This window comes from Limulus polyphemus, unplaced genomic scaffold (assembly GCF_000517525.1).
Source record: "Limulus polyphemus unplaced genomic scaffold, Limulus_polyphemus-2.1.2 Scaffold69, whole genome shotgun sequence".
NCBI lineage: Eukaryota > Metazoa > Arthropoda > Merostomata > Xiphosura > Limulidae > Limulus > Limulus polyphemus.
The window spans coordinates 795,647-822,911 of record NW_013665679.1 but is presented as its reverse complement, the minus strand read 5'-3'; the positions used below and the strand labels follow the sequence as shown (position 1 = coordinate 822,911).

Genomic DNA, 27,265 nt, shown 5'->3' with positions numbered 1-27,265 from the left:
AACGAATAGTGGGATTGACCGTCACATTATAACGCCCCCACGGCTGAAAAGGCGAGCATGTTTGGTGGGACGGGGATTCGAACCCGCGACCCTCAGTTGTAAATGCTCGTAGGTGACTTGTGTTTGGTTTTTCCAGATTTAGATTCGATAATAAATAGCAAGTACCATTTACAGAAAAATTCTCTATGTGAGATACTAAACAAAAAATCAAGAGATAATTTATTTGGTTATACAGTTCGCGAGGGTAGGTATTATATATACCAATTTTGTTTATTTTCATTAAATGCTTTTGGATATAGAAAGGGTTTATTCGAAATCTCTGTAAAAATGACTTTTAACAACCGATGACTTGTAAACTGCTTGATGCTGAAGATTTAGAATACCTAAACGTTAATGAATATGTATTGGATTTAAAACTTAATAGACTAGTTGGAACATTAAAGACATCTTAAGTTAAAAAGTTTTTGTATGATATATTGCTCAGGTTCAAGTATCAAAGATTAATCCAGTATCGTTTTATGATAGAAGTTGTTTGTGTTGACTTCTTATCGCCTGCATTTGTTGAATTAAATTTCAATATTAATGAAGATTCGGCGATTTTATTTATTTTTCTTTCCTTTTTACGAAGTTTATAGTAGAATTTCATTACAACATACCTGTCTTTATTCTTTACAGTAGGGTATTCTGGTAATAAGTATAAAGAAATAAAATGTATTAGGTTTATTTTAAAGTAAAGCCGTATTAGGCTATCTGCTGTCTGTATAGTTTGAACGGTAATGTGGAATCAAAAAACTTAGTGATACTGAATTATGCTGCGCGATTTCTCTTGAACAACTGGTTTATTCAGATATATTAATATCAATTTGAGATACGTTGTTCAAAGTTTTCTTTTGATTTTATTTACAGATTTTAGTAAAAAAATCATTTGAAGCCAAAAGAATAAGCATGGTATTTCTAAAACTGCAACTGGTACAGAGAAATAGTTTAATACTTGTAGAGACCCACAAAATATTTGCAGTTACATTAGTATCTTTATTGCAACAGTACTTTTCTAAATACAGGATTTCTAGAATATTTCTAATCGCAGACACCGAAATCTGTAAGTCCACATGTCTTAGGCCTAACATGAGTTAAACCTTTATTAAGTACGGCCTATATTCGATAAAAGATAAATTTACACTGTAACTTATGTACATTTACTGCTTTAGTTTAGTTAGAGTTAAACTTCATCGTACTTAATATTATCGATAAATAAACTTATTATGTTGTTCTACGACCTAACGTTAGATCTTTTTAAAAAACTTTGATAAGCTTTTAATATGTTGTTGTCAAAATGTCTACTAAAGTATATTTACATTCGTCTTTTCTTTACATTCGTTGAAATGAAGTGCGCGCATATTTTCAGGACAGGCAAAAACTGATTATTATCATAATAGAATACTTTTAAAGCATGGGCGTAGACAGGCTTGGTTCCTGGCGCCGGGGCGCCCACATGTTTTAGAGAACAAAAAATTTCTAGCTATAATTTGACATATTTGGCAAAGTACAAAAAAAATATTTTGGTAGATGGCTGCCATGTTACCGATAAGGAAAAGCATTCAATTACGCTTTACTTAAGAGTGTGTTCTATGGATGAGTCATTTTTGTCACTTTCTATTAAACGGAGAATAATGCATGTATACTTGTAACAAGCATGCATTGACTCATGCCTTATTGTAGCTTAGCCAAGTACAAGTTAAAAAGTACACACTGTAATAAGTTTATGCAGTCATCTTTTCGCCTTGGAGTTAATACATTGCAGACGAAGTGAGTGGTATTGGCTATTATGCGTATATTAATGGATTTTACACAAGGCTTGTTAACTATAGTTGCGAGTTGTGTCTCAAGTTATGTCTATAATGCCCGATCCTTAAAACTTAATCACACATTATATTGTTGTTGCGACACCATTTTTGAACGATATCTACACAATTCAGCTTTCAGACGTTTTGTCTTTTTTAACAGATACTTGTGACATAAGAACGGATGATTATTCACTATGTACTGGAACTGAAATAAAGCACTATTTTTTTTTGTAAGTAATGAAATTTTGCTGATTGAAATTCTTACAAACGTTTGCATTTTTTATTCAACAATATAGTAATTGTTACTATAAAGTGAATGCTATGAAATAATTTATTCAGCACCCATACATGCCATAAAATTGCTTATTAATTTTCTTTTAAGTTAATCAAACAAACTAGTCAACTGTTAGGAGTCAAATAAATATAAATAGCAGTATTACTCTGAGCTTAATTGGAAACAAAACAAAAAATATACAAGCAAATCATATACAAAGCAAAATCATAATCCTACTGTATACTAAATCATTTCTCCGTCCCTAACGGGCTCGGCATGGCCAGGTGGTTAGGGCGCTCGACTCGCAATCTGCGGGTCGCAGGTTCGAATCCCCGTCACACCAAACATGCGCGCTCTTTCAGCCGTGGGGGCGTTATAATGTGACGGTCAATCTCACTATTCGTTGGTAAAAGATTTGCCCAATAGTTGGCGGTGGGTGGTGATGACTAGCTGCCATCCCTCTAGTGTTACACTGCTAAATTAGGGACGGCTAGCGCAGATAACCCTTGTGTAGCTTTGCGCGAAATCCATAACAAACAAACAAACCGTCCCTAACGCACTTGTCACAAATGCTTTTGGAACTAAAAGCCAGTGGTGACCCACATTTTTTCTTTTTACTCTGGCTACGCCCCTATGTCAATAGTATGTTTTATAATCTCAACTAGGTTTGAAAAGTATGACGTTCGGACCTACAGTTATTGGTGTAAAAATTAAGAGTAATTTATATAAAAACGAAGAGGTTTTGGAGAATGCTTTTAAATTATGAATGTTTGCAATGCGGAATTCTGCCTTTTATTTAGCAACTTTAACACTATGTGGCGCAATCGTAACATCAGAGAATTTTTTCTTTTTTGTCTTGGTAGCTTACACATGCATGTTTTTGAGAATGTGACTACTTAAACATCTCTTATTCTGGTGATTTCATATTAAAAATGTGTAAATTTCGGGACAAATAATGCTGACAAAACTTCGATAAGCTCAAAATTACATCTAAAATAATATAATACTGTTTTGTAATTTGTGGTTTCAGGGTGTAAAGACAGGACAAGGCCTAACTGTGTTAAACAGTTTTATTATTGTAACTGTGTTTTTGCAAATCATCTGTTTCACCTTCAAAATTCTGTACTGATCGCACGTCTTCAATCTATAAAAGTCCAAGATCATATGTATGATTGTCATTGTCTGTGTTTAACAGCGTATAGTATTGATATGTCCAACCACACATAAGTGTTGACCATAAAAACGGTTTGTTATTACGCTCATAGCCGGCAGAACAAAGTTATTGATCAAAGCCTTGATTTCAGAAAATTTCTTTATGATGTACAGCACAGATTGATTGTTTGTCGAGGTAAGGGTCCTGTACTTATAAAACTAGTTAGACCAATGTAGCATTTGTATCTATGTTTAGTTATGGTCCTATCTTTAAAACTCTGCACCTACTATCACGACCCTACAAAACTTTGAAAAATCATTACTCTTAGATTGTTTTTGTGTTTAATTTTGAGCAAAACTGCTCGAAGATATCCGTGCTAACAGTCCTTAATTTTGAGCTGATAGAATACAGGTAATCAACATATCCACCGCCAACTTTTGGGCTAATATTTTCCCAACGAATAATGGGATAGATCGTAACATTATAAAGACAACAAGGCTGAAAGGGCGACGAGTTTCTATCCCGTGAACCTCAGATTGCGAGCCAAGCTTCCTAACCATCAGGCTACGCAAGGCTTCTCTTGCTCTTAATCTTTTATGTAGCGGATTAACTATGATATTAAAACATTTCCGCTTTTATAAGACTCATAAAATTAATTCAGTAGTTACTCAACGCAGTTCTGTCGATATTAGAATCACAAATTTATATTCCAAGAGGTTTTTACAGTAATCTAGAGCAATTCTTGATATGGAGATCCCTAACTTATCACATGAAGAGGTCTCATAGCAGTTTAGGATAGTTTTGAGATGGAGAGCTCTACCTTAATGTACAAATATCATTATATTAATCCAAAGCGGTATTTTTTAAAATGGAGAATTTTAACTTGGAATACAAACAGTCATATAGTGACATAGATCAGTTGTTCAGATAAAGAATTCTAACTTGGAATACAAACAAATCTTATAATAATCTAGAGCATATGTTAAATAAGAGGACTCTAAATCAGCATACAAGTAGTGTTATGGTTTCCAAGATCATTGCTAAGATTTAGAGCTCTAGCTCAGACTACAAATAGGTCTTATAAAGGCCTAGAGCAGTTGTTGAGAAGGAAATCCCTAACTCGACCTAAAAGATATCATATAGTAACCTAGATCAGTTGTTGAGATGTAGAATAACTCGGCATGCCCACAGATATTATAATGTTTATACTGAGCACATATCAGATACAAAAGATTAGGTGGTGATCTGGAACAAGTTACTCGAAATGTAATCCTTTGTTGAATATAAAAATTAAATAACTCTTATTAAGATTGGTTCTATTTTGAACATGTAGGAAAAATTACTGTTCGTAGTGAAAAGATAAACTTCAAGCGGGATACTAGAGACTAAAATAACCTAACCTATTATCATCGTTAGTATCCTATGAAACCACTACACTCTCTAATACGTGTCCCCCAGTGGGACAATGGTAAGTTTAAGGACATACGACGCTAAAATCCGGGGTTCGATTCCGCGTGGTTGACCCCGGCATGGCCAGGTGGATAAGGCGCTCGACTCACAATCTGAGGGTCGCGGGTTCGAATCCGCATCCCACCAAACATGCTCGCCCTTTCAGCCGTGGGGGCGTTATAATGTGACGGTCAATCCCACTATTCGTTGGTAAAAGAGTAGCCCAAGAGTTGGCGGTGGGTGGTGATGACTAGCTGCCTTCCCTCTAGTCTTACACTGCTAAATTAGGGACGGCTAGCGCAGATAGCCCTCGTGTAGCTTTGCGCGAAATTCCAAAACAAACAATGTACTTCGTAATTTAGAATCAAAGACAATATTTAGAAACTTACACAAACACGGTATCTTTGTGGTTTCAGTGTAAAATTACATATTTCTTTATTTTTTCTCGACATAACATCTATAATTGTATTTTCTTCATGTTTATTATATCGAAGCTATAGATTTATATTCTATCTTCATTTTAATTCTATATATTTAATAAATTTAATACCAGATGTCATTATTGTTACAACTGTAGCCTAGATACCTATTTTAAACAGAGTTTTATCGCCCCATAAGTTGTTGTCGAGTGCATTTGTTGCCCGATGAAGGCTCAGGTAAGAAGGCCGAAAGCTCGCAAATAAAAAAGTATTTTAACGCAGAGAAAAGTCGTGTATAATAAAAATAATACCCATGTGCACACCCTCAGAATTCCTTTAGTATCTGTGCAAAGTTTCAGATCTCTTAGAGTTATGGGGTTGACTGACTGACACACAAACTGTTTTGTTAGTATGGAAGATTATTGAATAGTAGTGACAATACAGCCTGTGCAAAACAAAATCATATTCATCTTATTATAATATTGTTAAACTTTAGACCGTGCAAAATAAAAGGTTATTGGGCTTATTATAATATCGTTGAACACTAGGCACAATACATTATGTGTAAAACAAACACATCTTGTCTTTAGTATAACATTTTTGAACACAAGACATAATACACTCTGTGCAAGACAAAAAAGATATTGACTTGATAGTGACGTTATTGAACTTTAGTTTTATCAAAACGAAAATATATTGGCTTTATTATAATGTTTTTGAACATTGGACATAATACAATCTGTGTAAAGGAAAATATTTTGGCCTTGTAACATTGTAAGATCAGCGAACATTTGACACAATAAAGTCTATATAAATTAAAAAGTTCTTGGATTTATTGTACCATTATTCAACAGCTCATACAACTGTGTGAGTTTTCGAGAATTTACCTTTCACTATCTGTAAGCTTGACTACTTAAGGAAAAAAAAATATTTAACAGCATTCAAATTATTGCTTAATTCAAGCAGTCAACGTTTATTGTTATTTCGTTTCAATTAATTAGTTGATATTATACCAATGAAAATAATGTAGTAATTATTTCTTTAATGTCTCCTCAAATTCCCCCCCAGTAGGTCAACGATAAATTTACATACTTATAACGTTAAAATCCGGAGTTTTATACCTCGTTGAACAGAGCGCAGATAGCATATTATGTTGCTTTGAGCTAAAATGAAAAAGCAAACTTTAACGTCCTAGGAATCCAAAGTTCCGAGTTCGCGCCTTATTACCGCCTAAAAAATCGCGCTCTGAACTTCGTATGTGTTATAAGAGCGACTCTCAAATTTCACTCTTCGATTCGAGTCATCCGTGAGTATTGTTTACTAGGTGCTTGTCTATCACTTCAAAATTGGTGACGGCTTAGCGCCTATATCACTCGAGTTGCTTGGCGTGAAAAGTCAACAAACTTCTTTATAATGAAAAAATCACGTTGATTCTGACTAATCATAATACAGCTTTGTCACCGTTTAAACATTAAGTTAACTAAAAGTTAGAATTACACGCATTGTAAGTTTTTCAAAAATATGTGTAATAAAGTAAAATGTGTGAGTATCCGTTAGAGCTAATTAAGTGGCATGTAATGGGGAAAATAGTGACCACGTTAAGTTCCAAATTATTGTTTGTAAAATATATGGATATATTAATATATATATATATAATTCCAAACACTAATACTAGATGGCAATAGTTGAGAATCCAAGATTAATAAAAAGTAAAAAATAAAACTGATAATGTAAGTTAGGAGTCTATGATAAAAAAACTGTTAAAAGTAACATAGAAAACAGCATGTCAATAATAGACTACTTGATGTTAATATGGTATAACGAAATATAGATAACAGGTATATCAGTATCAATCAAACAACATGGTGATAATATACTACTTGATGTTATTGTAGTATAACGTGACATAGAATACGGGTATATCAATATCAACGAAAGAACATGTCAATAATAGACTACTTGATGTTAATGTGATATAACGTAACATAGATAACAGGTATATCAGTATCAATCAAACAACATGGTGATAATATACTACTTGATGTTATTGTAGTATAACGTGACATAGAATACGGGTATATCAATATCAACGAAAGAACATGTCAATAATAGACTACTTGATGTTAATGTGATATAACGTAACATAGAAAACAGGTATATCAGTACCAACCAAAGAACTTGTGGATAAATTCCTACTACTTGATCATCTAAGTAGAAAATGTCATTCCTCCCAATAGCAAATGGTAAACTTTGGCAATTATAGCAGTATAATGTTTATATATATATATATATATATATATACGGCAAAGCATAAGACGGGCTATTGTAATACCACCAATGATATGTGTAGTAATGCGCAGGCGTGAAAAGGTGAGTTTTTTATATCTGCTCTTGTGGCCTGCAGCAGTTAGCCGGCATGTGAGCTAGAGACAAACAATTCGAACTGTCTGTCGTCTACTGAATGACTAACAAAGGTATGTGTTTTTTTAGGTACTCTTAAGTCTTATGTTTTACACCTTCATATATTGACTCACAAACGTACGTTTCTTTAGGTATATTATTAAGTCTAATGTTTTACACCTTCATATATTGGCTAACAAATGTATGTTTCTTTAGGTACTCTTAAGTCTAATGTTTTACACCTTCATATATTGGCTAACAAATGTATGTTTCTTTAGATATTCTTAAGTCTAACGTTTTACACCTTCATATATTGGCTAACAAATGTATGTTTCTTTAGGTATATTATTAAGTCTAATGTTTTACACCTTCATATATTGGCTAACAAATGTATGTTTCTTTAGGTATTCTTAAGTCTAACGTTTTACACCTTCATATATTGGCTAACAAATGTATGTTTCTTTAGGTATTCTTAAGTCTAACGTTTTACACCTTCACCTGTTCGAAACAGTTTGCCGTTATCTTTCGGATATTTGTTTTTGTTAATTCAAGAATATAGGTTTATGTTTAATAACAAACCTTAAACGATGGTGTCTATACGTTCGACAATTATTTAGACTTGTGTACTTGACATAGTGAACTATATTTTCTCAGTAAGTAGTCGAATTTCAAACGTTGCTGTGATTAATTTAGGCGAAAATGTTTATACTCAGAACATAATGAAGAGTTGTGGTGTAACAAGCTTCTTCCATCAATAGTACTTTGAAAACCACATTCTTATGTAGATATTCGCCAGATTTTAAGCTTGTAATTACACAACTATACCTGATTAGTAAAAAAAAAAGTAATCCACCTCCAAGAACGTGGATATTATAAAAGAAAAACACATCAAAACGATCTGCTGAATGAAACTATCTCATATATCCATATTTTAATGATAATTCTCAAATATTCTAAGTAAAAATGGTAAGCCTAAATTTGGATGGGTGATGGATGCATAAATGGACGGTTTCACGCATGGATGTATTAACTAACAGACGAATATAAAAGTGTCCATATATATATATATATATATATATATATTCATGAACATGCGTAAGCAAAAGAGGTTAAAAGAAATATGTGTGATATATATAAGAATGTGTTTGTTTAGTTATGATATATTTGGTTTTGTTTGAATTCACAAATGGGTAGAATTGTATGGCTGCAGTTTGAAATAGACCTACTTGGTGAGATAAGACGTTGAGGTTTAGCAGACTTCATTGTAGAAGACGAAACGTCGCCAACCTCCACTGTAAACAGGACTTATTGTAAAGACCCGAATGTTATCCATTTACACTGCAATTAGGATTCAGTGTAGGAACAAGAAATTTGCCAATCTCTTCATTGGAAGCAGAACTCACTGTAGAAAAATAAACGTTAACCACATTCCCTGTAAGCATGACTCATTATAAAGAATGGGACATCATCCACCTCCAGTGCAAACAGGACTCAGTATAAAAACGGAACGTTGGCCACCCACACTGCAAACAGGACTCGGTATAAAGAACGGGACGACGCCTACCTCCGCTACAAGAGGACTCAGTATAGAGAGTGAATGTCGCCCACATGTAAGAAAGACTCAGTGCAGAGAACAAAATGCCACTCACCTCCACAGAAAGCAGAGTTCTGTGTCGAAAACAGAATGTCGTACAACTTCATCGAAAGCAGACCTTAGTTGGAGACCAGAACGTTGTCCACCTTTCCTCTGGAAACAGAATACAGAGTAGGGAAAGGAATGTCGTTCATCTTTATTGTAAACAGATTTTAAAAGTAGAGAACTGAACATCGTGTACCTTCACTGTAAGCAAGTCTCAACGTGGAGAATTGATAATCATCTATCTTTACTGTAAGCAAGTCTCAACGTGGAGAAATGATACTCGTCTATCTTCACTGTAAGCAAGTCTCAATGTAGAGAACTTAACATCGTCTATCTTCACTGTAAGCAAGTCTCAATGTAGAAAACTTAGCATCGTCTATCTTCACTGTAAGCAAGTCTCAATGTAGAAAACTTAACATCGTCTATCTTTACTGTAAGCAAGTCTCAGTGTGGAGAACTGAACATCGTCTATCTTCACTGTAAGCAAGTCTCAGTGTAGAGAACTGAACATCGTCTACCTTTATTGTAAACAAGTCTCAACGTGGAGAACTGAACATCGTCTACCTTTATTGTAAGCAAGTCTCAGAGTGGAGAACTGAACATCGTCTATCTTCACTGTAAGCAAGTCTCAGTGTAGTGAACTGAAAATCGTCTACCTTTACTGTAAGCAAGTCTCAGTGAAGAGAACTGAACATCGTCTATCTTCACTGTAAGCAAGTCTCAGTGAAGAGAACTGAATATCGTCTATCTTCACTGTAAGCAAGTAAATTTAATAAGTTTATTTGCTATAGTCCTATTTAGCCAGCCATACATGGTAGAATTGGTGATTTATTTGACAGTAACACTGGGTTATGCATGTCAATATATATTCAATGTCTACTAAGACGTATAGAGAGTGAAACGTCGTCCATTTCTCTACTGAAATCACTCCACATTGTAGTGACCAGAGCGTCGTCCAGTTCTCCAGTATAAACAGTGAAGAGAGAAAAACGTCAACCAACTCTACCAAAACCAGACCTCACTGTAGTGAGAAAATACCTTCCGCCTTCACTTCAAGCAGAATTCAATGTATAGAACGGAACACCGTCCACCTCTCCATTAAAATCAGACCCCTGTGTCGGGCAAGATCATCGTCCATCTTCACTGCACGCGGGCCTCGGTGTAGAGACTACAACGATGTCCACTTATAATGCAAGAAGGTTTCAATGTAAACACCAGAACGTCGTCCGTTTACAATGCAATCGGGAAAGGGTCAATTAGACTTTCCAGATTTTATACATTAGTTTATCAAAAACAGGGAAATAAGATTTTATCTAACAACGTGGTCAAAGTAAGCCAATTTCATGGTGTTTAAACGCTCAGTACATTAATACATTTAAAAAAACGAGAGAAAAACTTCTTGTTGTTAACGACACGATTTAATGAGATTATTTGCTATAGTCCTATTTAGCCAGCCATACATGGTAGAATGGATGATTTATATGACAGTAACACCGGGTTATGGATGTAAATATTTATTCATTGTGTAAATTCTACTAAGACGTGCTTAATAATTATATCAGTATATATATATATATATATTGTGCGCACATTCTCAACTGCTACTTAATATAAACTAGTTTTTTTTGTGTTTTTTTATCTGTTGGTGATATAATTTCTGAATCAATGGAAAATTGTATCAAATTTTCAACAGCTTTTTTCTAGAAAAATAATAACAGAACCTAACATTTCACATAATTCGTTGATATTTAATATGATATACTGTTATATAAAATTCAAACATAAACACGGTGTTGCATTAATTATTATATTAATTGGAAACAACTAAACACTCACTATTTAGATATATTTCTAATATCTTATTATCTGTAAGACAAAATAATTCAACTGAAAAAATTTTTTAAGGCCAGTAATTTGTTTTTTCCGTATATCAGTTGTTTTTGTTTCTGGGGCCCCACTTCAACGAAAGAAATTATTTAAATCATTGGTGAACACCAGCAATATAGCTAGGAAATATGTTTTGGAAAGAGGGAGTCGGTATCATTTTAATCTAAGAAAAATGTAAAGTAACAGAACAAAACTAAAAACAATTCTCCAGTTTTTGTATCTTATCTTGTGTGAGGCCCGGCATGGCCAGGTGGTTAAGGCGCTCAACTCGCAATCTGAGGGTCCCAGTCACACCAAACATGCTCGTCCTTTCAGCCGTGGGGACGTTATAATGTGACGGTCAATCCCACTATTCGTTGGTGAAAGAGTAGCCCAAAAGTTGGTGGTGGGTGGTGATGACTAGCTGCCTTCCCTCTAGTTTTACACTGCTAAATTAGGGACGGTTAGCGCAGATGGCCCTTGTGTAGCTATGCGCGAAATTCAAAACAAACAACCAAACAATTATCTTCTGTGTTTGATTCCAGCACATGAAGATAAGAGTTGCAGTTTGAACGATTTTGCACGTCTTATAGTAATAATAATAACACTACTATTAATAATAAAAGTAATAGTAGATTACAGGGTTACCTCAATTGTTTGTTCTGACTTGGGTGGTGTGTTTTTTTCTCTATATTTACATGGCTGGATTTTTTTAGAACTTGGTAGTATTTCACAAACTTAGTAAATACAGTGATACCTGAACTGTGCGTTTAATATCACAAGTTTTGGCTGTTGGGTGCCAAACCAATATATTCGTGTGTGGCTACTACTGCCCACTTTTTGTGAGGAGACGTATTTGGACATTCTTTCCAAACAAAGCCACATTCAATCAGCTTGGTGAGGTTCATGTTTAGAAACACGTGTGCTTTGTATGCAACCTGTCCACCCCTGGGACAGCGTTAAGTCTTTGGATTTACACTGTTAAAATCAGGGATTCGAGTTCGTTCGATGGACTCAGTAGATGGACCAATGTGGCTTTGCTATAAGAAAACACTTGTAATGAACCTAAAGTATAATCGTGGCTAAAATCACACCGTAATATATAGAGAGAGCATTGTGGGTTAGATCCTACCAGAGGAGGCAAGTTTTTGAATTTTTTGCGAGCGAATGATCCTTTTTATAATACGAATAAATAATTGATATAAAAGTCAAAGTAAACGCATTCCTCTGTGTTTATTTTTTTGTTTGCAAACAAATGAAATGTTGTGGAAACTTTGATGTCGTGTAATGTAAATACAGTTATTCAAAATCACTGCATTCATTAGAAAACACAACAGTAAAAAGACGTGCGTTTTTGACTTACTTTGACGTTATATTTCTCTTATTTTACGACAGATATTGATTTTTTTTTAACCAAAGATTATTTCATACTGCATGTTAAAAGTGGAACCTTCTGTTTGATATAGCTTAGACGTGCTAACACCCGAGAAACAACAAAATTATCCGTGCTGTATAGAGAGTCACTAATAGTTTTCCGCCAACTTTTTTATGTAACTTGGCTGTTGTAACAACCATTATTCTTAGTACTCCTTATTTACTGTGTACTACAACTGTGTGTTTGTTTTCTGATGAAACTAATAGATGCGGGGACATAGCTTGTTGTAAACTTGTCTAATAAAGTTTAGACAAGGTAAAAGTGGTTTAAACAATTATAAAAACCTATTTATTAATATACTTCAACAAGCTTAATCCACTCATATTATATTTGTCACTCATCTGCTTAATCGACAAGGCTTTTGCGGCAACTATTCTGAGAATCTATAGCATGTTGTTAATCTTCTGCTAGGCATTAGTTAGCAAAAGCGATATCACTGTCACTATATATTAGTAGCTCCCTGCTGTCAATGAATTGTCGACAAACAAAGGCTCTGCCTTAAATTATATTCATGAGAATACTTGACTTGTAATATGTATGGAGATTCTGATGCATCTCTCAGTGAAAAAAGGTATGTAGTTGTAAGGGAGAACCTGTGATGGATGATGCAAGGGATGGAGGTCTGAGAAGATCACCACTGAAGAAATTTATGCATCAATCGAATTCACAAGCTGTAAATAAAGAAATATCTTATTGAAAAGAGTTATATATTTTGTGTTCAACATTGGGTATGATGGTAGGTAAAATAAAATACGCGACCTAGCTAACTAATGAATGAATATTTCCTGTACAATTCTTATCAATGTTATAAGTGTAGCTAACAGTTTAGCCGCCAGTTTTGATTTCATTCCTTTAAGTCGCACACTGAATCCTTTTTTGGCCTTACCTTTTTTCACATCTAAGGTGTTTTGGATTAGATATCATGGTTTTTGTTAATACACACCAACAAACCGCATTAAGTAATAAGTGACACTCATTAGTAACCCACATTAACTTTAGGATCGCAACCCTATTATTCGGAACAGACCTATGCTTTACAAAACCAACCAGATTCTTTAAAATATTTGAAGGTAGTTTTTCTCTCTAAAACTGTGTTATTAGCTTCCTTTATAATAACGCCATGGAATTTAGATTAATAGTTTCTTGTCATTACCCCCATGTAATCGGTACAGCTTACTGAGCATCGTTATTTATGCTAATTGCTTAAGCTTATATCACGTGACGCTAAACGCTCTATTATTAGGATAATTTCATAAAATTTAGTAAATTTGTGCTGAAAGGTTGGCAAGGAATAATCAATAATAACCGTCCACCCTATGATTCTTTTGAAAACTTAACCTACAAAGTGCTAATGTAGTTTGCTTGGCCTAACCACGTGGGCCCGGCATGGCCAGGTGGTTACGGCGTTCGACTCGCAATCTGAGGGTCGCGGGTTCGAATCCCCCTCCCATCAAACATGCTCGCCCTTTTAGCCGTTGGGGCATTATAATGTGACGGTCAATCCCACTATTCGTTGGTAAAAGAGTAGCCCAAGAGTTGGCGGTGGGTGGTGATGACTAGCTGCCTTCCCTCTAGTCTTACACTGCTAAATTAGGGACGGCTAGCGCAGATAGCCCTCGTGTAGCTTTGCGCGAAATTCAAAAACAAACCAAACCAAACCTAACGACGTTCTTTCGCCCTGTAGTTTTGCTGCTCTAAATCAGCCGTCTTTAATTCGAATGACATAAAAACTAAAAACGGTCCACTTTTACTCTTAGGTGAAGCTGTAGTAAAAATGTTAGACCGATATCTCACGTGACATTTTGCGTAGGACTACACAAAACTTTTCGTTAAATGTGACCGGTTTTTGTTGAATAGCTTTGCATATGTTGCTTATATTTACACCAAATGAGACTGCTCATTGTAGGTTGTAAAGATTTATCAGCGTACCAAATTTTTCAAAAAATCCATAAAGTTAAGTATGCTTTTCTATCAAATAAAGTTATTTTGGTGTGAAGAAAAATAAAAAGAGGAAGAAACTCAATCAAAATTGGAGATATTATATATCAGGTATTTCGTAATGGATTGCCTTGAAATTTGGTTTGTGAAGTAAGAGTCCAGTAGAGCACATCCACCGAAGATATGTGATCATTTGGATTACCACAGTCTGAGCTACAGAAGGTGGAAAATCGTTAAACTATCACTCCTGTTAATAACTCAGTGTGTCCTGCAAGCTGTTTTTTCTTTTGGCCGCAAGACACACTACCATGTCTTGACCACGACCAAAAAGTGTGATTTCACATCCATCATCAGAAAAATAGTCTTACAAAAAAAAACTATGAAAAAATAAATAGTGATATTTTTTTTGAAGGATACTTCATTTTCATATAAGCTTAACTACAAAGAGTCTGCCGATGAATCAATCGTATGTTTACGGACATACAACGTTAAAATCTGGGGTCATTCCTCGCAGTGGACAGAATACATTTAGATCAGTGTGTAGAATTAAGCTAAAATAAACAATAACTGTAAATGTAACATTTTTAAGAGTTTATCTTCTAAATAAATTATGTCCATAAAGCTTTATGGCAATCATAAAATTGTGTTCATGTGACTGATTTTGTTAACACTTTTTTCATGTACTGACTGATACTCTGTTTATAAATTCGAACGAACATTTATATGTATAAATCTATACTTCAAAGGTATGAATTCTCACCCTGTCTATAACAAGAGGTGTGTTTGTCGTCATCACTTTTTAGGATAGCACGAAAACAAAACTAACGAGGTTCGTAACAAGGAGTGAGGCACGAAAAGTTTATCAAGACAGAGAAGAAATCTGGAGCTATCTACGAGAACCACTTTAGGAAACAGCCTTTGTAACTGTCATAGCCGTGATTTTCTGAGAAACTAAAAGAATGACTGGTTAATTTCGAGACATTAATTAACTACAGGAGTAAAAGTTACTTTCTTCAACGAAATATTTATATAACTAAATACATAATGTAAGAGAAAAAAACAATCGGAACTTGAACTGTATTGTGGGTATTTACCTCGCTTGTTGGTGCGATTACCATTCCAATTAAATACAATAACAGTTAATTACACATATATACATATGTATATATATGAAACAATATAATAACATATATATGCATATATATATTAAAAGCTCTTCATTACTGTTATTTGAAAACAAATAAATAAAACCACACATACATAAAATCATAAGTACCGGTTTCCTATCATCAAGATACTCTTCAGTTTCTAAAACAAGGTTCTCTCTAATAAGACCTACTTAACAATGTAAAACTTCCCTTGTTTTTACCTTAAAGCTTTACGTATGTTTTAAACTTCCTCTATATATTAAACTGCGTAACATTTCATGATTCTAAATTTATTAATAAATAATTTACATAAAATGATTTTTTATTCTTTTCACAAGAATACCAAAATCGAAATTTTTGAAGAAAAAAGCTCTTGTAAAGTATGACATTTTCCATAATGTGTGTTTTTATTTATTTGTTTTAAATTAACAGTAATGAAGAGTTTGTAAGATATTTTTATATTGTTTCATTTTCATTAATCACTTCCCTGAGCAAAATAAATTTTTTGCATATATATATTTATAGACAGAACGTTATACCTAGACTTGTTTTACTCATTTTTGACTGCTTACACTAGCCTCTACAGACTCACTACTTTGATTTCTATTACTAAACAACAACAACTCAACCACGGCAGAACGAACATTAGTGGAACCACAATGAATAATATCTATTTGCTTAATGATGCAACTTTTAAGGAGAACACTTCCTTTCTAAAACTGAAACAAAACAAAAGTAAAATAGAACAAGTAGTGATGTAACAAAAACGTTTAGTTGTTAACTTCAATAATCTTTATAAACAAGGAAGCTTTAGTTGTTAAGTTTAATAATCTTTATAAACAAGGAAGCTTTATTTGTTCAATAATCTTTAGAAACAAGGAAGCTTTAGTTGTTAAGTTTAATAATCTTTATAAACAAGGAAGCTTTATTTGTTCAATAATCTTTATAAACAAGGAAGCTTTAGTTGTTAAGTTCAGTAATCTTTATAAACAAGGAAGCTTTAGTTGTTAAGTTTAATAATCTTTATAAACAAGGAAGCTTTATTTGTTAAGTTTAATAATCTTTATAAACAAGGAAGCTTGAGTTGTTAAGTTCAATAATCTTTATAAACAAAGAAGCTTGAGTTGTTAAGTTTAATAATCTTTATAAACAAGGAAGCTTTAGTTGTTAAGTTCAATAATCTTTATAAACAAAGACTCTTTAGTTGTTAAGTTCAATAATCTTTATAAACAAAGAAGCTTTATTTGTTAGGTTTAATATTCTTTATAAACAAGGAAGCTTTAGTTGTTAAGTTTTATAATCTTTGTAAACAAAGAAGCTTTATTTTTTAAGTTCAATAATCTTTATAAACGAGGAAGCTTTAGTTGTTAAGTTCAATAATCTTTATAAAAAAGAAAGCTTTAGTTGTTAAGTTCAACAATCTTTATAAATCAGGAAGCTTTAGTTTGCTAAGCTTAATAATCTTTATAAACAAGGATACTTTATATATACGGAATTTTAGAAACAAGGACAACTTTAGAAACATAGAGTTTACAGCAATGGTAGAATTAGAACTCTTAATGCTCCACCTAATATTTGTATATAGACAGTTCAAAGTTCACAAAATGTTTTTCTTTTATACACTCTCTTTTTATGTCCATCAACGTATAGTAGAAATCATTTTTTCACTCCTCTTGCAATGGAATTCATAAAACCTGTAAAATACACAGAGAAGCCTACAAGTTAATGATTATGATTTAACAGTTAGTTTTATGTCTGAATCAACCTTTACCAGAATCACAATTAACTAGGTGAGCAAAACATAAAATAATTTATTAACTTATTTTCCACAAAACTATTTAAAACACTTGATGTTTAGCAAGTAATGTTCCCTTAACTCCTGCCTGACGGTAGATAAGCCCTCAAAGATAACTAGCTCAATATCTAAATATTTATCAATACAAACATAGAAGAGTATTGGAATATTTGTTTAGGATTTGGAAGACTTCCAATATGTATATATTGATCTGCTTTTATGTTCAATAAATTCTCAATGGGCTCGTTTCTTTCGTTAATATTAGGAACCCATTTTTAATACGTGAAGAAGACAGTCATCTCGAACTTATTTTTTGCTCCCAAATAAGATGAAAATATGGCTGAGCATGCTCATGACGTTTCTGTATTATGACTGTAAGCTTTAAAACGGCACTTGAAACTTCAAGAGGAATCGATATTTGAGCAAAAATCTCCGTAGTGTTTCTTGAAGGTCTTATATAAATAAAAAAATCTGCTTAATATAAGAGACAAACACAAAAGACAATAATTTGCCTTTCAGATCTTGTATTCGGAAAAAAAAGGACGACTCTAGTTACTTCATTCAGCCGTTCCTCTCAGAACCGAGTGAAAGGAACTGTTGAAACAAAATATAAGTTTATTGTTTTAAATTTTGAACTTACTTGGAGAAAGTAATAAGTAATACAGTTCTTCGCCTCAATACTTTACCTTCATCATGTTACGATGGATTTCTTATTACACTTCAGAAGTAAACTGCGTAGGATTATTTAGATTGTATCATTCATGACCCATCTTTTTCTTAACCACCCTTTAGTTGAAGGTCGTTTACCAAATTTCGATCTGTTTTAACTAAACTTCAGTTTTTACAACAACAAAATAGCGTTGTCATAGTTACTTGCGTAGATTATATAAAGTTACAGCTGATTTCGTGTTATAGGAAATTGGTACTTTACGAACTATTGATCTGTTATGCCTCGTGGCTTTTAAATTCGAAGCTTTTTCTCAGAAACATTATGGTTTTCGTGGAAATTTAAACAGAGCTTTGCGCATCAAAGCGTAGCCAATATGAAGTCTTAACTCCTGACTTAACTTTCATACCTTTAGGTTTCTAGAAACTTATTTTTCACGTTTAATATTAAACTTTCATACTTTTATTTGCTAACCAAGTTGTGTCGAAGAATATTAAGTCATTGAGAGGTATTATGATTGAGAACTGTTCTGCTCTAGATCTTTCCTGGCGATGAATGAAATTTTTTGTGACCTAAGTTTTCTCTTCCATTGTTTTACACTAATTTTTGATTCACTGGGTCAAACGATATAAAAATTAAGAAATGAGTCGTTAATTAATATGAAATAATGAAATATATGAACTGAAGCTAAGATTTGTGTTTATGTAGGAGTGGAAAACTTTCGTATATTTCAAATGATTTTCATTATAAAAAAGTAAACTATTTAATTAGTGTTTTATTATCAGATGCCCATTGAAACAATTCAATAGTAATTTTCTTTACAATAGTGATGAATAAAGATAAAATATGCAGTCAACCCAGTCTCTTGGATCAGAGCGTATATACAATATGCTTGTCTAGTGGGTCGATTACAACCGTCTCCTGTCATTCTATGTGTTATTTCATTAATGAAAATTGCATTGCGTTAGTTTATAAAGGAGACTGACTGCAATGCAATACAACAGAACGCTCACGTTCGCTAAGTGGGATTTTTTCTGTTGGATGCCACAGTTCCTTGTCCTTTTACTGAACACAAGAAAAGACCGCTACCAAAGTGAGTGCTTTTTGACAGTTGCCATTTTTATGAGAAGTGCCAAATGGGAGATATGCAATTCAATTGAAATAAAATTATTCTAGATGGTAGAATAAAATCATGTGTGTATATAATACCAACTCGAGAAAAAAATAAATAAAGAGAATACATACATATAAACCAAACACGTTTCTCTCGTTTTTCCCGTTCGTGCTCCTATCTTCAAAGTATTTATTTCAATCATTTGACGGGGAAGTTTCGTCTTCTTTGTAACTTCCCTCACAAAAAAAGAAACATTTTGTTCTTAATAATCTTCTTTTCTCAGATTCACTGTTTATATAAAGACTGACGGATCGATGTTGATATCGATATGAAATTTTAGGAATTCCAAAAAATGAATAATTTTCCTGTAATGTATTATTAAAATGGAGCATTATGATATATGATTTTTTCCATGATTAACCGCTCAGGAGATACAGGGCGTGATGGACAGATAGACATTTGGCTATAATATATATATGGATTGAGTTTTATGGTTATGATTGTGCAGTAAAGAACTACATCATATATATTTGAATGGATCTATGGCCTTTTGTGGCCCAGTTGTCAGTACGCCTATAGTGTGAACCTGAGGTTTCAGGATTCGCGTCTCTTTGCTTGAGAAACAAGCTTTATATTTTAAAGTTATAAATGTAGAACTGCGGTTAATTCCTAGCATTTGATAAGACAAGAGTAACCCAAAAGTTGATTGTGGGTACTGTTAAACAGCTATCTTGTTTTTGCAGGAAAATCAAGTTTTAAGTATATATCTATCTATATATACACATCAAATATGCAGCAGTACGAAAATAAAATAGCTTTAAATGACACTGTTTAAACACAATTATTTGTGACGGACTAGTGAACTTAATGCTAATTATTAACTCTTATTATAATTTCTTATAATTTAATCTAGTTGCATTAATCCTTGCCGTACGTTTGTGTTGCTGTTTATATCTATATATGTAAATATTGTGACGGATTTATTATTTTCTATTTATTTTAATATCGATGTTTGTTTAAATTTAATTTATCTTTAGAAATGTACATAAATTATATTGTTAAATATGTATTGCGAAACTCCCGCCTATTCTTTAACGTTGTAGAAGATTCTCGAATGTAAGAATCAACAATATATGTGTGTGTACGTAAACGCTAATGTAGCTTTGTATTGTAATGTAATCTGAATTTTCGAGAAACTCTCCACACGCCTATAAATATAACCAACACAGCAAATCAAAAAACAGTATCTATTATTGGGTTGCTGTAATTGGTGTGCTACAAACTTCGTAAGCTATAACTGTGATTAACGCTTATTAATCGGGAAACTTCAGATATTTGACCAGGAACGTTAGTAAATTTCGAGGATTACAAACCATTTAACTTCATTGGATTCACAACCCGCATTAATACTTTTACGGAAACATTACCTAACGTCATTGGTGGAAACTCGACCTGTAATCGGCGTGTAATCAGCGAGAGTTACAGGACTAGCTAGCTTCCTGTTAAGTGAATTGTATTTACGTCAGCTCGAAATTAACTTGTTCATCGTGAACCCTCGATAAGACATCAAGGAAGTTTCAGACTAGAATGGAGACTTTATATTGTTTGTAAGATTGTAAAACTTTTTGTATATAAATTATTGTTTGTAATAACTATTTGTAATAACTGTTATTGTAAGTTGTATTATCGTTTGTATATTAAAATATATTTGTATTTAAATAAATAGAAAACTGTGTGTATCAATCTTTTTGGCAAATATCATAAATTGGATAGATATCGGCATTTATTTAACTACCAAATTTAAATTATCATTTAGCTCAGTTTCAGACCATTCGAAATTGTAATACGTAACAATATATACTACCTAACTTATATGTTCAACTCAAGGGGAAGCCCCCGTAAGAATGATATGGGAAGTGTTCCGATCCGATCGCCGACCATCCTATGTCACTCCTCAGGAGACCTTAAAGGTATATGCGAGATTTGTTGACACAGTTATAAGTGGACATACACACACGGACTTATATCAAATAATGACTTAAATATATATATATATGTTAGAATGTTATGGTTCAGCCTTAAAAATACATGGGACCTATAATTCGAAACCCTATATTTTAGGATCAGGAGCTGTTTAATGTGTTTTTGCTGTTATCTCAGCAAAGTCATTCTATGTTTCGTTACTTCTTGTGTGTAAATCTGTGCTTACGGTTCTAGCCTCTTTCTAGTGCTTATTAGTTTTGCTTATCTGGCATGTAATGGAGATGTTGAATTATCAATACTAAAGGATTATATATGCCTTCTATGTTCTTGAATCATTCTATAATATTCTTGTTGTTTCTTTAAAACATGTTTCTCGGCGCTAAACTGCATTCAAGAAGAACACATTTTTTCCATTTCACTGAATATTTATAGATATTATTTATTCAATACAATTTCATGGTTGATAAGGCTTTTAAAACTCTATCATGATCTTATATTGTCTACAGCGTTTTTTAATATAGTACGACCGTTTTCATAGGCAAACGAAGCAAACATTATCTGGTGTATGTATATATATGAAGGGTGGGGATAAAATACATACAAGACCTGAACATGGTAATTCGATGTGGATCAGAGGAGTATGACCCTCAAAAAGTGTGGCATTAACGGTGGGGATAAGATACATATAAGACCTGAACATGGTAATTCGATGTGGATCAGAGGAGTATGACCCTCAAAAAGTGTGGCATTTATAGACTTCAAATGCAGCAATTTCTAAAATATGTACAGGAAAACACGGACATGTAGTGTACGCCCCCTGCCCCTTGGTTCTTTTGTCTATACTTTATTCGATTATAAGTTGGTTTTTGTTGTTTTCTATTTCATATCTGTTCAGTCTCTTTTCTATAGTATTTCCTGAAACTGAAGGTTGTTGTTTTAATTTTTTATCTCAATAAGATCTATTAATTTCTGTTGCTTTCCTTCAGTGTTCCTCTTTTATTCTAAAGAGTAGAATTCCAGAGTTCCATTTTGCATGTCAGTAAAAATATGTTTTAGAAGCAGTTATATTGCTTTTTACTACTATGTTATAGTTTATTGAACTGAAGTTTGGAAACGTTGAGAAAGTACCAATTTCAAGCCACTGGCTCGAGCCCACTGAAGTGATTAAGCAATTAAGAACTTATTCAACGATCCTTATTTAACGACAATAACCCCCAAAAATCTTAGATATCTGTACCACTTACAAACACATTCCTCCCGTGTTCCATATTTTACTGATGTCAGGATACAAATGAAAAAGTTAGTTGCATAAAATGTTATTGTAACAAGTATAATTTGAACAGTAAATCATCAGAAATAGCTAACTTTTATTTAAAAAGACACATGTACTGACCGCAATGTGTGACTATTTTTGCAAAACCAATGTATTATTCATAACGTTTTGAATTTTTAATGAGCTAATTGTTTTTAACTTCTTGCGTATCATATTGTTCATGGCTTCTTTTCTCATTAGTTTTCTGCCATACTTCCTTTGGTCAGGATGGCTCAATTGGAAATTGGCCTTGTGTAAAGTACTTATTAAAAACTCAGTAACATAACGTTAAAAATAACACAATATAAATGCTTTAAAAACTTATTGATAGCACCAGGCTTTACCTAAAACTCAGGCACGGCCTGGTGCCTACAATAAAGTTTTTAAAGTATTTATATTGTGTCATTTTTAAGTTATCTTACTTAGTTTTCATACAGTTTTTAAAGTATTTATATTGTGTTATTTTACTGAGTTTTTAATAAATGGCTAGATTGGTTAGTTTGTTTTACTTGCACTGCTTTAAGCACATGAACGTTCGCTTCTAAAGTACTGTCATGGAAATTGGGATTTTGTACGTTTGTTTAAAGTTAAACAATGGGCTATCTGTGCTCTGCCCACCACGGGTATCGAAACCTGGTTTCTAGCGTTGTAAGTCCGCGGACTGTGCTACTGGAGGGCGGGATTTTGTACCATCAAAGTTTACCAGTTTCCAGTTTAAGGTAAGTAAAGAGATATTAAAACATCTTTTTTCAGTTGTGTATTCAAAAATAAACACACGTAGCAATAAACGAGTTAAAGGCAATGCTATCTCCGCTGTACCCGCCGCAGGGATCGAACTCTGGATTTAAAATAAAAAAAAATTCCATATAACATTTATAAAAGTATTTTCGATACATAAAGTCATTAAATAACGTGACCTTTACATTATCAAAGGTAAACCAAACGATTTTGTATAGTAAAATAAAGAATCCTAAATATAAAATGTTCTTGTCAAATACTACTTTGTACTTGTAAGTATAACAACACCGAAGTAAGCATACAGCTTTCAATAATATTAATTGTGATATCGAACTATTTGCTTGTTTTTAAGCGCAAAACTGCACAGATGGTCGTCTGCGTCATGCTCGTTGCAGGGAACGAACCCCGAATTTAAGGGTTATAACCTCTCAAGCTTACTTCTGAGCCATGAGGAGGATCTGTAGTGCCAGACTTTAGAAGAAATGTAAAGTGAACAACCTAATATCGAACTATTTTAAAAACATGCACATTAATTTCATTACTGATTGATTCTTCTTTTAAGTATAATTATATACGATACATGTTTATAATTATATATTTAAGAACTATTTTCAGTAGAACGCCATTTTTTCACATCAGAGCGTGTTACTTTATATGTCATACTCAACAACTTTCAAATAACCTTTTCTACCAACGAGCAATCAATCGGCTAAAAATATACGGATGATGATACTGTACAGTAAGGAATATGTTTGACTTAGAGAACCCAAAACGTGTAAAGGTAACATCCATAATATAGATGTTAATAGCATACACGTCTACATCATACCTTCATGCACGTGCCTCATATACAGATGACATCCATGATTTGTTTATTGTATTGATGTTTGTAAAACCATATGAAACTAGCAATGAGCGATGTACCCAATACAAAAGTAAACGTTTAATTATAAGTAAGTAGCATTATAGAAGAGAACACAAACATATCATAACTGTTACCCTGGGGCGTTGCCTAGTGGTTAATAAAAGAGTTATGATCAAAGCCTATTATTTGCTACAGTAGTCCAAGAGTTGGCGGTGGTTGCTGTTGACTAGCTGCCTTCCCTCTAATTTAGCAGCTCGAAATTAAGGAAAATTTTCACGGAGAGTTCTCGTATAACTTTGGGCAAATATCCGAAACCCATTAACCCAAAGCCTAACTAAGGAATATTCCGTAAGCTTTATTTTAGTTCAACTTTGTGCAAACTGGCAAAATACCTGACCCAAAAACTTCTTTATTCATTGAGTTGTTCTGAGACGTACTTGAGAATATGGAAAAGAGCTGTTTCTACACTAATTTGTTTTTTAGATCCATCGAATTCTATGTTATGCACCATTGATTTCCTTCAATTAAACTTATATCTAATGTCTTAACCGACCCGGAAATTACTTCAATTACCTAATATCTTTTCGATATCATTGAACTCTTCCATCTAACCATCTATAACATAGTAGAGAAATTGTTTTAAGGCTTTAACGTGTCATGATATTAATAAATAACTGTGACCTTTCAACCTAAGGATACAAGTCAACTTAAGCAAGGCATTTGTCTTTATGGCAAAGTTACAAAGTCTATCTGCTGCCGTCCGTAATTTTGAGGAGCCGACCAGAGTAAAAGGTAATCAGTCAGCAGCACTCTATCGCTCACCACCCACGCCCAGGGATCAACTATCCTTATTATAAGCACTCATGGTTTAAAGTGAGGGATGGTGGAATATTTTGTGGTATCACAACGGATCCAACCGGGCTAGAAAATCCATAACTCTGACACAAGGACATCTGCCTTTTTATCAACGAACAGATTCAAAACAGACATTTTAAGTATAATAATTAACTTTGTGCATTTCTCAATCTCCAAGTATTACTGCTGCTGCTATCCGTAAAGTACAGGGTTTGTTTTGTTATGAATTTCGCGCAAAGCTAAACGAGGGCTATCTGCGCTAGCGTCACTAATTTAGCAGTGTAAGACTAGAGGGAAGGCAGCTAGTCAGCGCCACCTTCCGCCAACTCTTGGGCTACTCTTTTACCAACGAATAGTGGGATTGATCATCATATTATAACGCCCCCACGGCTGAAAGGGCAAGCATGTTTGGTGTGACTGGGATTGCGAGTCGAGCGCTCTAACCACCTGGCCATGCCGAGCCAAAAGAGAGAGAGAGAGAGAGAGAGAGGTTAAATGTATGAATTGAAAATCACAATTCACATATTTCATTGAAATATAAAACAATAGAGACTTTCAAGTTTTCATAAAGACTAAAACAACTCAATTACTTCAATATAAGATAAAATATATAAATCTTTTAAATCTTGTTATGCCTAAGGCGCTTTACAACAGTTTAATTAAACAAATTGTTTTGTGGAAAAGAAATACATATGTCTTAAAATAAGAATATTATTTAGAACCTAAGTTTTGAAATAAACTCATACATTTATTTGAAAAACGTGAATTTTTACACAAGAATAGGAGAGAAGAAAAGGTACATTTTAATTAAATATTGGTTGTATAGAACTGTTCAAATGTACAATGTTAGAATACTCACAACGATATCTATAAATTTAGTATACCCACAACTGTATATACTGTTACCATACATACCATAACTACTTCTACAATTTTTAGATATCCAAAACAATATATACAACAATAAGATTCCCACAACTACATATACAAAGTTAAAATATTTAAAACGCATGTAGCAGAGATAGAAATCTCACAATGATATCTACAAACTCAAAATACCCACTTCGATTACTACTTAGTTAGAATACCCACAAAGATATCTATATCAAGTTAGAATACCATAACGACAAGTGCAAAGTTAGTATACCCACAGCAACATGTACAAAGTTATGATATCCACAACGACGTGTACACAGCTATAATACCCATAACAATATACACAAAATTGGGGTACTCACCATCTTATCTACCGAGTAAAAATACAGCTACATCTACAGTGCTAGGATACCCCAACAAAATCTAAACAGATATAATTCCATATGAACCATATGAACAATGTTAGAATACGCAGAAAGATATCCAAAAAGTGAAAATACCACAACGGTATCTATAAAGTTTAGAATAACCACAACGATACCTACAGAGTTACAGTACCCAAATTCTATATCTGAAAAGTTAGAATACCTATAGCGATACCTACAAAGATATGCTAAAAATGATAAAGTTAATATACTTTAATCAAATCTAGAAAGATTGGATACCCCATCCATATACCTTACTTCGAGGACCTCTAGAAAGTTAGGATACCATAGCTATATCAACAAAGTTAGAATACTCATAAGAATATCTACAAAATTAAACTACTACGATAATGTTAGGGTACCCGTAAGGACATCTACAAAGTTAGGATACTTATAAGCACATCAAGCAGAGACAGGAATCTCACAGTGACATCTACAAGCTTAAAATACCCACATAGATATCTGCAACTTTAAGATACCCACTAGAGAATCAAGAAAGTTAGAATACATACAATACCTTCTGAGTTAGGATTCGCACAATGATATCTACAAAGATAGAATATCAACGATGATATCTGCAAAGAAAACTAAACACAAAAATATTAGGATACACCCAAATATATATATATATATATAGTTAGGATATCCACAATTATATAAGGAAAGTTATACCCGCAAAATATATATATAAAAGTATGATATTCACAATGATATATACACAATTAAGCTAATTCCAACGATACCTACATAATTCAAACATTCACAACGATATCTACACAGTTAAAGTACCTACAACGATATCTACAAAATTAAACTAACTAAGATCATATTATGATACCCACACTGACATCTACAAAATGAAGATACCACAAACACACCTTAAAGATATAATACTACCAATAGTATCTTCAACGTTAGAATTCCCATAACGATATTTACAATTTTAGAATAATCTATAAAATTAGGATGCCCAAATAACAACGATACCTAAGACACCAACATTGATATCTACACAATTAACCTACCTAAAATAATGTTATGATAGGTACACAAACATATATAAAGTTAGG

At 33.2% G+C, this 27,265-nt stretch overlaps 1 protein-coding gene across 2 annotated transcripts in view; it reads left to right on the top strand.

Moving 5' to 3' along the window:
- The first annotated feature begins 7,551 nt into the window (after nt 1-7,551).
- LOC111087422 overlaps nt 7,552-27,265 on the top strand; it is a 79,421-nt gene continuing 59,707 nt past the window's right edge. The window contains exons 1-2 of one of the 2 annotated variants that reach the window (XM_022394014.1): nt 7,564-7,613; nt 21,029-21,111. The gene's annotated coding sequence lies outside the window, so the exon portion shown is untranslated. Of the gene's footprint in view, nt 7,614-21,028; nt 21,112-27,265 lie in introns of both variants that reach the window. The other variant, XM_022394011.1, reaches the window with a different exon arrangement.